Consider the following 13,554-nt stretch of genomic DNA (forward strand, 5'->3'; position numbering starts at 1 on the left):
CAGTTCTATAGATAGCTCCAGGTCTGTCATGCTCTAACGACACACATGCGTACCAACACGCCCATACCAGACCATCCGCCAATGGAGGCAAAGGTACTAATGGGCAACCTGGGCAAGGGAGGGATCTCACAAATATACCGCTCACTGATTTCCAACACCCTTAGTCCAATGAACAGACTTCGCAACAAGTGGGAGGGGTGGTGGGAAGTATTGAGGAGGGAGACTGGAATAAGGCCTTGGCAGCTCCCGGTACCCTAACTATATCCTCCAGGCTCCGTTTGGTACAATCCTACTTTTTGCACGCTGTATACATGACACCCAAGAGACTGTGCGAGGCAGGCCTCCGCTCCACGGCTGCCTGCCCAAGATGCTCCCAGCCGGAAGCGGACTTCTACCACATGATATGGTTATGCCCGATCATAGAGGACTACTGGAAAGCGGTTGCAGCACAAATCTCTGGGGCCCTGCAGACTGATTTAATTCCCAAACCGCTCCTGTTCCTACTGCGGGTGGCGAGAGGCACAGATTTGGGAAGAATGAATAGATCCTTTTTGGGAATAGCATGTCTGGTTGCCAAAAGAGATATTATGACCAAATGGATGACGGAGGGAGCTCCATCCCTAAATAAATGGAAACGGTGGGTGGACTGGTGTGCACAACAAGAGAGAGTGATGTATCAGGGGTGCCCAGACAAATACAATAAGATTTGGGGGGGATGGGAGGCCTTAAGAGACTACTAGATTACCAAGGATCCCAATTTACACTTGAAATGCCAATTCCACTGACAGACCCAAACTCTCACTGACCTTGACCCCCTGCTCAGTCACGTACTGGATCCAGGGGAGCCCTGCCCCACACAACTAAGAGGGTTCGATTACCATAGGGTAGACCCGCGATCGAGACTGGCCGCTGGGCGCCAAAAATGCCCCAAACATTTGCAACCCACATCACGAAGCACCCGTGGACAGGAGACACTCTTTCCCTTTTATTTAACTCTCACACCTTTTCTCTTTGGTTTGTTCCTTTTGTATTGTTTTACCCCAACTCAATTGATCCTATTAAATCCGAAGTATGTTTCCTGCACATAGTAGGACGTTACGCAATAATGTGTATCACTTGGCTTGGAAATGTTCATGTAAATCTTTCTGGAAAACAATAAAGCTTCTTTATTAAAAAAAAGAACTGGTGCCAAGGCCACTGCAGAGGACCACTTGGAAAAGCACTGCACAGGTGAACTTAAAGGTAAGTCCGGTGGGTCCCCTTGGAGTGTTGAGGTCGGGAGTGGTGGGGGACCCTTATAACACAGCTGGATCTTCAATGCACAGCACAAGGCAGCCGGGTGCAGAGCGAATCAGTGAGCCAAGGGCTGTGCGCAAAGGTGCCCTTGGAAGCAGGAGATAGGTAACCTTGGAGGGTCGCTTGCAGGTCAGCAGGGGCACACTGGTGGGAGGTCCTGGTGTTTTCATCTTGGTCCTTTTTCAGTACGGAGTGGAATGTCCTTCTGGGGGTCTGACGTTAGGTGACCACTACCTTGGGTAATGTTGTGGCTCGGCCACTGGAGGGCGCAGTCCCACCAAACTTGGCACGCTGGCGGGGATTGTTCTCACAGTCCATCTGGTGGAGTTTGGTCTTGCTGCGGCATCCAGTTCCTTGGTCAGCAGCCGGTCAGTGAAGTGGCCTTCAATGGGTCTTTGGTCTTTGTTGCAGGAGAGTGATGCCTTCACTCTGGAGGTAGATCTTTGGCGACTTTTGAAGTGTGGAGGTCCTCAGGAGGTTTGTAGAGTCCGTCCAATGTCCAAGCAACCCCTCAGCAGCGATTGTCAAGTCCTGGGTGCAGCAAGCAGCGTTTGGTGCCTTCTTCTTGGTGCAGCAGGACTTCAGTTCTTAAACGTTGGGTCTATTTTGTTGCTGGTCTTCTTTTGTCCTTGGAATCTGATTTTCTGGTCTTGTGATGCCCAGTAACTGCTGTATTTAGTGGAGTACCTAGTAGTGACCAATGGGTCATCTACCTTAGGATGGCTACACCCACCAAGTGACCACTTCCTGTAGGCAGAGGTCCCTTCCCTACACCTGATTGGCTATTTTCCTTCCATCTAAGAGGGAGGAAAATAAAATGGAGGGGCCACTTCGCATGCAACATCTAAGTTGGTGTGAAGAAAGCTGGGGCTGACCATTCCTCCTTTCCTTTGTGTTTTTTCCACTGTTGCTCCAGCCAAAAGTGAGGGTTTGCAACAGGGGCGGCCGTCTGTTGCTAGCAGCAGGCACGGAGGTAGAGTTTTACGGGCAGTAAGCCCTTTGAGGCTTGCTAGTAGGGCAGTGCACATTCCTGGGGGGAGGTGTGATAGTTTGTTCTGGCACCTAGAGAGCAGGATCTCTCAACCCAGGGTTCCAAATTCTAGGCTGGTGGTGACCGGCCAGCAACCATGCCAGGGTAGCTAGTTTTGCAGGGGACACCTCTAAGATGACCCCTGTGTACATTTTGTAATAAATCTAATACTGGTACCAGTTTGGATTTATCATTCTGAGTTGTTTGATACCAAACAACCCAGGGTTCAGAGTAGCCATCACGTAGCTGTGAAACTCGTACTGACCCGCACATGTATTAAAATGGCTGCTCTGTTCACTTACTATGTCCCAGGTTTGGCAGGGACACAGTAGAGGCATACTGCTTATGCATCTGTGCCCACACATACAGTATAGTGCACCCTGTCCTAGTGCTGGAAGGCCTGCCAGAGGGGTGACTTATCTATATTGCATGCAGAGTGTAGTGGACAGGGCACACAGGCTGTGTGCCATGTCGAGTTTGCATTTTAGGATTGCATTAGAACACTGTCTGCAATGGCGATCCTGCGTGCTTCTGGATGCATGGCCCTAGAGGGTGGCACAATCTGTGCTGCTGCCCTCAGGGGCCTACCTTTTGTACCCCATGCCCTGGGTATCTAAGAACCATTTACTTGGGACTTGTAGTGTCAGCTAAAGGTGTTGCCAATTGTGCAAATGCATTACAACAGTTTTAGGGAAAGAGATCTTGCACAGGGAACATGGTTAGGCATTGGGCACCAACAATTTTGAACCTACATCAAATACCAGGCAAAAAGTGGGAGCTAACCATGACAAAAGAGTCCTTTTCTCACACCCCTCTCAGGCATTTGAGTAAGAAATAGCCTACAAATGTCAGCTTGGTGCGTGCTACAGTGCGTCTTACATGAAACTATCTATCCCCTTTTGTCAGTGAACAGGGACTTTGTCTTGCACCTATGTTTACTTTTGCCCTGTTATGCTGGTAGTACCACAACAAAGGGGGCACATAAACACTTGTCAGTAAGGGTCATTCATTAGGAAAGGGCAGGGCAATCAACTGTAAGAAATCTTAAAGTTGTACATAGAGGCTTTACGTACAGACCCCATACCTGTCCACTTAAGCATTTGTCAGCACGCAATACTTTTTTAAAGGTGCCACCGTCATACTTCTTAGAAAAAGTATATGCTTTCACATTCCATGTTTGAATGTTAGTTCATATATTTTTAAGTGGGAAATTAAAGTTTTCCTGTCCAGAAGAAAAACCCTTTGGTAGCAGTCATAAAAGTATTAAAAACAGCAGTAAACATTATAACCTCCTCATAGATCTTACTCATCCCAACCCTTACTTTATGTGGTTGAGTCTCACCATGGAGACAGCTATCCTAGAATTTGTTTTACTTTCTGGGTTAGGGGCACCTGTGACCTTCTGGGTCAAGCCCTTAACTCTCACTCTGATTGATGGCTCAAGTACTTCTATTTCCATATCCTGTGTCATATCAATATCTGTTCAGTAACAGCTGTTTCATGTTCTTTCTATTATGTGACTTGTCAATAGTTTTTATATGGAAATCGCATGACCTTGTGTATGGTTACTTGTCGTTAGGTCACAATATTTTACAACAAAAGGTCAGGTCCAAGTTATGCTCTTTTTTTCTGATGTAGAAAATGGATTGCATTGACAATTTGCTGTACATTTGTTGCAGCCCATATGATACTTAAGATTCTTGGCATCATGCATGCCTGTATGCTTCTTCATTTCAACTTTCAGCATTCCTCACAGCAACCTCTTTTAATCTAGTGTAAGTCTCATGTTTCCAGGCACTGTAACTCCACTGTCAGAATTGTTTTCCACTTTTGGGATATGGTGTCCTGTGCTTCAGATTTTGTTTGTTGCATTTGGCCATACTTTTTCGATGCATCTTCACTGTCTGCTGTTGGTTGGCTGCATGAGGACTTTTCATTGACCATCAAATTGGGTTTTTTTCTCCGGTTGAGGTGATTTTGAACTGTACTAGTCCCTCTTTCACTATATTTGGTTATTGCAAGTTGTGACTTCTTCTTGAGCACGTTTGTTTCCTCCCTTGTTCTGTTGTGCTCTGCATTTTAGGGACATGCAACTCCTGTTTTGGCTGTTTTCGATCTTCTCCTTGCTGCTTCCCCAGGGCAGGCAATTTGGTCCGCCTCCATTTGTCTTTGAAACAGTTTTTTCTGTTTTCTGCTTCAGATGGAAAAGGCTGTTTATTTGGTTGTAGGGCTGCAATAGCGGAGGAGCGTCGCCCCCACTGGCTAAGAGCCAGCAGCAGAAAAAAAAAATATTTTGAATATTGTTTTATTTTTCTGCTGCTGGCTCAGCCAACAGGTGCAGGGAGAGGCGGGCCTGAGCCACGGACAGTGGTATGATGATTTGTGTGCACTAAGTGTACATGTGTGTTTGGAAGACCTAAGATGGGCAACCCAAACACACATGCACACTTAGGTTTCTCCAGCCCGGCTGTGTACACAGCCGGACTGGAGAAACTGCACAGGCCCCAGGATTGTGTCTGAGCAGCATCACTGCCTCGTAGACCAATCCTGACGCTGCTTACATGCTATGCTTGGCATGTAAACTGCGCCATGATCGCTGGGGAGCCTCTTTTGGTGTCTCAGCGAATGCTGGGACACCAGAACAGAAAAGGAGGACGAGCGAGGTGGCAGGAGTGGACAGCAGCGACGAACTGTACGTTTTTTTGTTTTTTTTTTAATTTAATTTCTTATCTTTCAGGAGGATTGCGAACATGCTCCTCCAGAGAAGTTGTACCATTCCTCACTTGATTACGGACACGTTTCTCTAAAGAATTAATACCATTCGTCACTTTGTTCCCAAAACTCTCACTGCAGGTCTCAACAGGGCCTGTCACTTTGACTAATCTTGCACAATTCGACCACTGACCATTTTGTTTTCTAACTGCACATTTATCTTTGCTCACTACTGCCACACAACAAGCAGGACCAAACTTCGATTTTCCTATGAGACATTTAGAATCTGGTAATTTAATGCACCTTCTCAATCAATACAGTTTAGTCCCCTTAATCACGTCATATCTTTTTTTTATTTTTCCTCTGACTTTCCCCACTAGATTTTATTCCTGGTCACTTCAATATCTACTGCTGGATTTGACTTTAGATAGGTTGTTCAACCACACGAGCCTCAGCATATCCTGTCCCTGCCCCTCAGAGGTTCAAATGGAGTAACATCAGCTACACTATGAAAGATGTTGTGATACGACCAGAGGATAGCATGCATCACATCCACCACATCATTTCCTTCAATTACAGCCCTCCTGACACAATCAGAAGTCATCCTATGACCATTTCCCTGGGAATAATAAAGACTGCACGTCTTATGTTTGATCCCCTCTCCCTTCAAAAATTCCTTCATTTCCTATGAAATGAAGTACACACAATTGTCAGAAAGGAGTTCGGGAGGACACCTTCTTTCGAAAAACATTGGTGATAAAAGTAATAACACTTCTGATGTTAGGCTCTTGAATGATTTTGCACTTCAAACTACTTTGACAAATGTTCAGTAAGGACAATATCAAATCACTGAGCCTGAAGCAAAACATGGAAAGGCCAAACAAAATCAATGCTCACTTTCTCCCATATCTTCTGAGGGGTCTCAGGGAAAACCATTGTTGGAGCCACACTTACCAGACCCTTATTTGATAAACAGTTCAAACATTTACCAGTTCAGGTCTCCACATCCCTTTCCATTCCTGGCCACCAGAAAGTTTTACTCAGTCTCTTCTTAGTCATTGTCATACCTAGATGACCCTCATGACTTATGTTTAGTAATTTCTCCCTGATATTTCTTGTGGGAATTAATTTGTCTGTCCTGAATAGCATTCCATCCTCCAAAGAGAGTTCTAAAGGCACCTTGCTATATGTCTGGAGATTAACAGAAAGATTATCTTCCCTTGCCCAACCCTCCCTTCTGTATTCCACAACTTTGTTTAACACAAGATCCTGCTCGAGAGCACATCTCCGCTCCTTTTCACAGACACATTTACTATTTAACCAACGTACATTTGCAACCAAACATTCCAAATCATGATGATCATCCACTTTCCCACCTTCCTCACCTTCTCCTGGATAGAGAATCAGCTTTCTTGTTCTTCCCACCGGTGTAAATTCAAAAAAAAAATCATATTCAAGTAACTCTACACTCAGCCTCACCAGTCTAGCAGTTGCTTTGGTGGAATGTACATTACTCCCATCACTAGGTATTAGCTGCTTATGATCTGACCTTAGCCTAAACCTAGTACCCTACACATATACTCTAAAGCGCTCTACTGTCCAGACATATGCAAGCATCTCACGTTCTGTGACTCAATATTGTCTTTCAAGTGGTCTGAGCATACTGGACGCAAACGCTACTGTGTGCTCATCTTCTCCCCTCACCTGGGACAGCACTGCCCCAAGTGCAACTCCACTCGCCTCCACAGGTATTGTCAGCGTCTTACCAGATGGGAACAAACTTAGTAAAGGCACTTTCACCAAGCCGTTCTTGATCTCCTTGAAAGCAAGCATTTGTGACTCACCTCACAGAAACCTGACATTCTTTGTTATCAATGCTAGGAGAGGTTCAGCTGTGGTATAAACCTTTCATACAAATTTGGCATAATATTTACACATTCACACAAATGTCTTAATTTCTTTTTTGTGCAAAGGAATTTGTATTTCTTCAGTGGCTTTCAATAGACCTGGGAGTGGCCCTGTCCCCTAGCCGGAGACCACATGGCCTAAATATTCCCCTTTGTGTACTCTAAAACCACATTTGTCCCTCCTTAGTTTCAAATCACGCTCACCCAACCTCCTCAAAACACTATCCAATCTAACTTGGTGTTCAAAATGATCTTTTCCAAAAACGTAAACATTGTCTTGGACAACATGCAACCCTTTAAACCTTTCACAACCTCACACGTGACTCTCTAAAAAAAACGTAGCCCTGGAAGCAAGCCCAAAGGGCATCCTACAAAACTGATACTTACAGTTGGGTGCAACAAAAGCGGTAAGGTGCCCTAGAATCCTTTGCTAATACAAATTGATGGTACACGTACTGTTAAAACCTGACAGCCTTATGGTGGTCTTCCCCCAACTTTTTGCTTGTCTCCCTCCCATTTCCCTGATCTCGTTTGTGCCGGTTTTAGGACTCTGCACACTTTACCACTGCTGACCAGTGCTAAAGTGCTTGTGCTCTCTTTCTAACTATGGTAACAGTGGCTCATACCCAATTGGCATATTTCATTTACCTATATGTCCTCAGTAAAGTGCCCTAAATTGTGCCCAGTGCCTGTAAATAAATGCTGCTAGTGAGCCCTGTAGCACTGATTGTGCCACTCACGTAAGTAGCCCCTTAACCATGTCTCAGGTCTGCCATTGCTATGCCTGTGTGTGTGCAGTTTCATTTCCACTTCAACATGGTATTCAAAACTACTTGCCGAGCCTTACAGTCCTCTTTTCTCCCCTATAAGCCACCCCTAAGGTAGGCCCTAGGTGACCCATAGGGCAGAGTGCTGTGTAAGCAAAAGGCAGGACATGTACTTATACGATTTACATGTCCTGCTTTTAAAAAACTCCCAAAGTCGTTTTTCATTACTGTGAAGTATGCTCCTCTCATAGGCCAGCTTTAGGGATCCCCTTTTATGCTTTTAAGTGGTAATTTTACATTACTATTTCAGAAATGCCACTTTTAGAAAGTAGGCATTTCTCTGCACTTACTGCCATCTGTGCCTTACAGCTTGTCTCCAGTCCACGTCTGGTCTGGGCTGGTTGACAGCTCCCCTTGTGCAATCCACCTAGACAGCCATAAACATAGGGCACTCAGCTGCATCTCGAGTCATCTGCATACAGATGGACTTCTCTGAGCAGGAAGGGTGGAGGGGCTCTCTCTTACACTTCAAAGGTCAGGGGCCTTACCTCACACAAAGGACTGATAATCCCCCTGGTAGAGAGGGCTGGGTTGAAAGGGGGACTTGTGCACTTCAAAACCACTCTTTGAAGTTTCCTCCACTTCAAAGGCAGTTTTGGGTATATACATAGGGTCTGTGACCCCACCAACTCAGACAAGTCTGGATCTACAACTGGACTCTATCAGAAAAATTGCTGAGCTGACCAAAAGACTCATCTGGACTGCTTTTCTAGAAGTACTGCTATCCTGCTTGTTGCCATGCTGCTCCATGACTCTGCTGGAAGGACTCTGCCTTCCTCCACAAGTTCTTTCCAAAGACTTGTATTGAGCTTGCCTCCTGTTTTGAAGTCTCAGGGCCGACAAAGGTTTTATCTACTAGCTCCTAGCTAGTCCACCGACTTCAGAGACTCTGGAATCAGCGCCGTTATCCAAAGCCGCACTGCTGCCTGCTCTGGATTCGTTGTCCTTGCTGAATGCAACGACCGCTGCCTGCAGCGTAAGCCCAGCTTCGCTGTGACGTTGCTCAAGTTCCACAGTATGATCGCAACATGGCGAAGTCGACACATTGCATCTTGACCGGCTGGACTCATTGACCCCACCGGGCCACAAGGAACCAATGCCTCACCACCGAAGCTGCATCACCTCCCAGGCTGCAACCAGGAACCAACGCCGCACCGGCCCCAGCGACACCTCATCTTTCCGACTCCGTGCTATGTCTTTGTTTCCTCGTTTACCAAAGGTACTGTGCCTGGAGTCCGTGCGACTCTGGCCGGCCTGCACTCACCCGCAAGTGGCATCGGCCTGTTGGGAATGACTCTGTTCCGACGTCCTAATAGCCCCAGTTGGAGCTATTGTGTTTCTAAGCCCCATAATAGGATTTAATCTTGCAAAATGTATAACTTTACTTGTATACATTATATTCAATACTTTTTGGTCTTATTTTATTAAGATAAATACTATCTATTTTCCTAACCTGTTTTGAAGTACTTTTTGTGGTGTTTTCACAGTGTTACTTTTTGAGTTATTGCACAAACACTTTACCCATTGCCTTCTAAGTTAAGCCTGCCTGCTCTGTGCCAAGCTACCAGAGGGTGAGCACAGGATAATGTAGGTTGTGTAGTTGCTTACCCTGACTAGGATTATGGTCTCTACTTGGACAGGGTTGTATACCTCTGCCAACTAGAGACCCGTACCTTAAATCAAGTTTGTGAAAAACTTTAGCACCAGCAAAGGTACACATCATTTCCTAGATTTTAGGTATAGGGTGCCATCCACCCATGACTTTATTTAAACTCCTGAGACCAATATACATTCTGATTTCATTGTTCCTTTTTTGTGCAACAGCAATAAGTGATAACCAAAGTGATGACTCTATTTGTTCAATTCCACAATCTTTGCACAAATTATCCAACACCTCATTTAAACTATCTTTCTCACTCAATAGTACCCCCTTAACTTGTGTTTCACAGGAACACAAGTTAAGGCGGCATGACATGTTCAGAATCATTCAGCAATCCCAATTGTCCTGTGAAAATATCTTTGTGCTTCTTAAGTAAGTCTTGTAACATGTCAACATGTATGTCAGGTTGATTTTCAGCAACTGTTAATATCTGATGCACACAACCACGTTTAAGAATAATACTTTAACAGGCCTGATGATGCCAACCAGAAATGCCATGCCCACAATGTGAGACATACACTTTTCCTTGCACTTCACGACCCCTGAAGCAAATCACAGTTTAAAAAAAAACACTAGGTCAATCTTGATGCCATTTTATCCCTGATGGGTGACATCAGGCCGTAACAATACCCTGTTCATATTGTTATTAAGAACAGTATGTTTGGAAATATTAGTAATTTTTCACCCAGAGTCTGTTAACAATGGTGTCATTACATGACCCACTTTGAATGTTTCCACTGGATCATCAGATTTAGGTTTGTCATCTTCATGAACTCAAACATAATACAATGAATTGCTCATATAATTGGTCATAGCCTCTTGTGTTAACACTGTTAATCCCGCAAAACCCGTACACACAATAGCAAATCGTTCATATCATCAGATAGATTCTTGTCACAGTCTTCAGTCACCAGATTCACTTTTCCTTTTTTGATATTCAAACTACACAGTCTGGCAATGTGACTAGTGACCCCAAACTTGTTACACTCCTTGGTGAGAGCTGCACATTGCTTGAAGGAAGCAATGTGGAATTTGGATCAACTCCTGTAACAAATGTTGCCAGGACTGAAAGATTTTGTCCTGTCAGTCTTCTTGTTCTTAGCCAAATCATTGTTTATATAAGACTTATTGCCTTTAACTATTAAATGAGTATCATTTGTCTCATTATGTTCTTTAATGGAATCTTTTGAATCCGGAACAGGGGTGGCTTCATCTGAGTGTGGATTTTTACAAGTGAGTAATCTCTCTTGTATCTTTTTGTTATGAAATGCACACTGCCGGTACTCACAATGAGGCTACCTATATGTCTACAGACTAAGTGGCTGATTATTCCAGAGAAAATAAAAACACTTATGTCTCCTTACCACTAAATTTGGAGGGTTGGAAACATGTGTTCGATGGCATCTGTCGCTGGAGATACACATGTTTTGCATAGCTCGCCATCTGGTGTTGGGTCGGAGTGTTACAAGTTGTTTTTCTTCGAAGAAGTCTTTTGAGTCACGGGACCGAGTGACTCCTCCTTTTGTCTCCTTTGCGCATGGGCGTCGACTCCATCTTCGATTGTTTTTTTTCCGCCATCGGGTTCGGACGTGTTCCTGTCGCTCCGAGTTTCGGAACGGAAAGTTAGCTATCTATCGGAAGATTACGTCGGTATTGTTGCGTTCGGGATCGGCTTAGATAGAATCGACACCGCATCAAAGTTTGGAGAGCTCCGGTGCCCTTCGGGGTAGCTTTCGATCCCCCGTCGGGGCCTGGTCGGCCCGACCGCGTGTCAGACAACGCAGATCGAACGGACCCCGTTTCGTTTCTGTCCCAAATGCCACAACAAATACCCGTATTCAGACCAACATTTGGTCTGTAACCTGTGCCTGTCGCCTGAGCACAGTGAAGAGACTTGCGAGGCCTGTCGTGCGTTCCGGTCCCGAAAAACACTCCGTTACCGTCGAGCCAGAAGACTTCAGATGGCGTCCACGCCGACAGCACACCGAGAGTTCGAGGAACAAGAGGAGGAAGAAGCCTTCTCGATCCACGAATCGGACTCCGAAGAATTCGACGATCCAAGAACTGTGAGTAAGACGTCGAAGGCAACACACAAGAAAAGTGACAAGGCCCAGGGGACGCCACTGCCACCAGGCCATGGCTCGACCCATAAATTCGGTGACCGACCGTCGGCACTGAAAAAGGCCGAAACAGTGCCGAGATCGTCCGACTCCGGTCGAGACACCGGCACGCAGCCTGCTCGGGACCGAGACAGTGTTGCTGAAAGGGATCGACGCCGAGATAGCGGTGCCGAGACGGCTCGACGCCGAGACAGTGGCACCGAGGAAGATCGACGCCAAGAGGTTTCGACTCCAAAAAAGAAAAAAGTCACCTCGGAGCCGAAAAAGAGTACAGACAGGGTTTCGGTGCCAAAACGAGGCCGCAACCGACCCAGTTACCGGTTCCTATTCAGAGGAGCAATCACTGTCCTCTCAGATGCGAAAGCATAGATTTGAGGAAGAGTTGCAATCCACCGAAGTGGACCATACGCAGAAACGTATTTTCATACAGGAAGGAACAGGGAAAATAAGCACCCTTCCCCCAATTAGAAGGAAAAGGAGACTGGAGTTTCAAACAGACCAAGCACCACAAACAAAAATGGTGAAAAAGGTAACTCCGCCACCCTCTCCTCCACCTGTAACTAACGTTTCACCAGCACAAACTCCATCACATTCCCCGGCTCACACCACCGCGAGCCAAGGTGACCAAGACCAGGACGCTTGGGACTTATACGACGCCCCAGTGTCGGACAACAGTCCAGAGGCGTATCCCACAAAGCCCTCACCACCAGAAGACAGCACGGCTTAATCACAAGTGGTGGCTAGAGCGGCAGAGTTCCACAACGTAAACCTCCACTCAGAACCAGTCGAGGATGACTTCTTATTCAACACCCTCTCCTCCACCCACAGCTCCTACCAAAGCTTGCCTATGCTCCCAGGAATGCTACGGCACGCAAAAAACATCTTCAAGGAGCCGGTCAAGAGTAGGGCAATAACACCAAGGGTGGAAAAGAAATATAAAGCGCCTCCTACAGACCCTGTTTTCATCACCTCACAGCTGCCACCAGATTCCGTCGTAGTAGGAGCAGCTCGCAAGAGAGCCAACTCCCACACATCTGGGGATGCACCACCCCCAGATAAAGAGAGCCGCAAGTTCGATGCAGCTGGAAAGAGAGTCGCAGTACAGGCTGCAAACCAGTGGCGCATCGCTAACTCCCAAGCACTACTTGCGCGCTATGACAGAGCCCATTGGGACGAGGTGCAACACCTCATTGAGCATCTACCCAAGGAAATGCAAAAGAGGGCGAAGCAGGTGGTTGAGGAAGGACAGAACATATCAAATAATCAGATACGCTCCTCTATGGACGCAGCGGACACAGCTGCGAGAACAATTAACACATCTGTGACTATAAGAAGGCACGCATGGCTACGAACGTCTGGTTTTAAACCAGAGATACAGCAGGCAGTGCTCAATATGCCATTCAATGAAAAAGAACTGTTCGGACCAGAGGTGGACACGGCAATTGAGAAACTGAAAAAGGACACTGACACTGCTAAAGCCATGGGCGCACTCTACTCCCCGCAGAGCAGAGGCACTTACAGCACCTTCCGCAAGACAACCTTTAGAGGGGGGTTTCGGGGTCAGGCCACACAAGCCAGCACCTCACAGACAACACCGTCCAGCTACCAGGGACAGTATCAGAGGGGAGGCTTTCAGGGCCAATACAGAGGACAATTCCCTAGGAATAGGGGAAGATTTCAAAGCCCCAAAACCCCTACAACCAAGCAGTGACTCACATGTCACTCATCCCCTCCACACAACACCAGTGGGGGGAAGAATAGGCCAGTATTACCAAGCATGGGAGGAAATAACTACAGACACTTGGGTCTTAGCAATTATCCAACATGGTTATTGCATAGAATTTCTACAAATCCCTCCAAACATACCACCAATAACACAGAATTTATCAAAACAACATTCAGACCTTCTGGAAACAGAAGTTCAAGCATTATTGCAAAAGAACGCAATAGAACTAGTACCAGAAACACAAATAAACACAGGAGTTTATTCACTGTACTTCTT

General features: G+C 46.1%; 1 protein-coding gene across 1 annotated transcript in view; it reads left to right on the forward strand.

The window, feature by feature from the left end:
* The window catches only part of HK1 (hexokinase 1), a 1,372,133-nt gene that overhangs the window by 647,581 nt on the left and 710,998 nt on the right, over window positions 1–13,554 (forward strand). The gene's annotated exons all lie outside the window — the stretch shown is intronic.

The sequence above is a fragment of the Pleurodeles waltl genome, chromosome 6 (genome assembly GCF_031143425.1).
Source record: "Pleurodeles waltl isolate 20211129_DDA chromosome 6, aPleWal1.hap1.20221129, whole genome shotgun sequence".
NCBI classification, from domain to species: Eukaryota; Metazoa; Chordata; class Amphibia; order Caudata; family Salamandridae; genus Pleurodeles; species Pleurodeles waltl.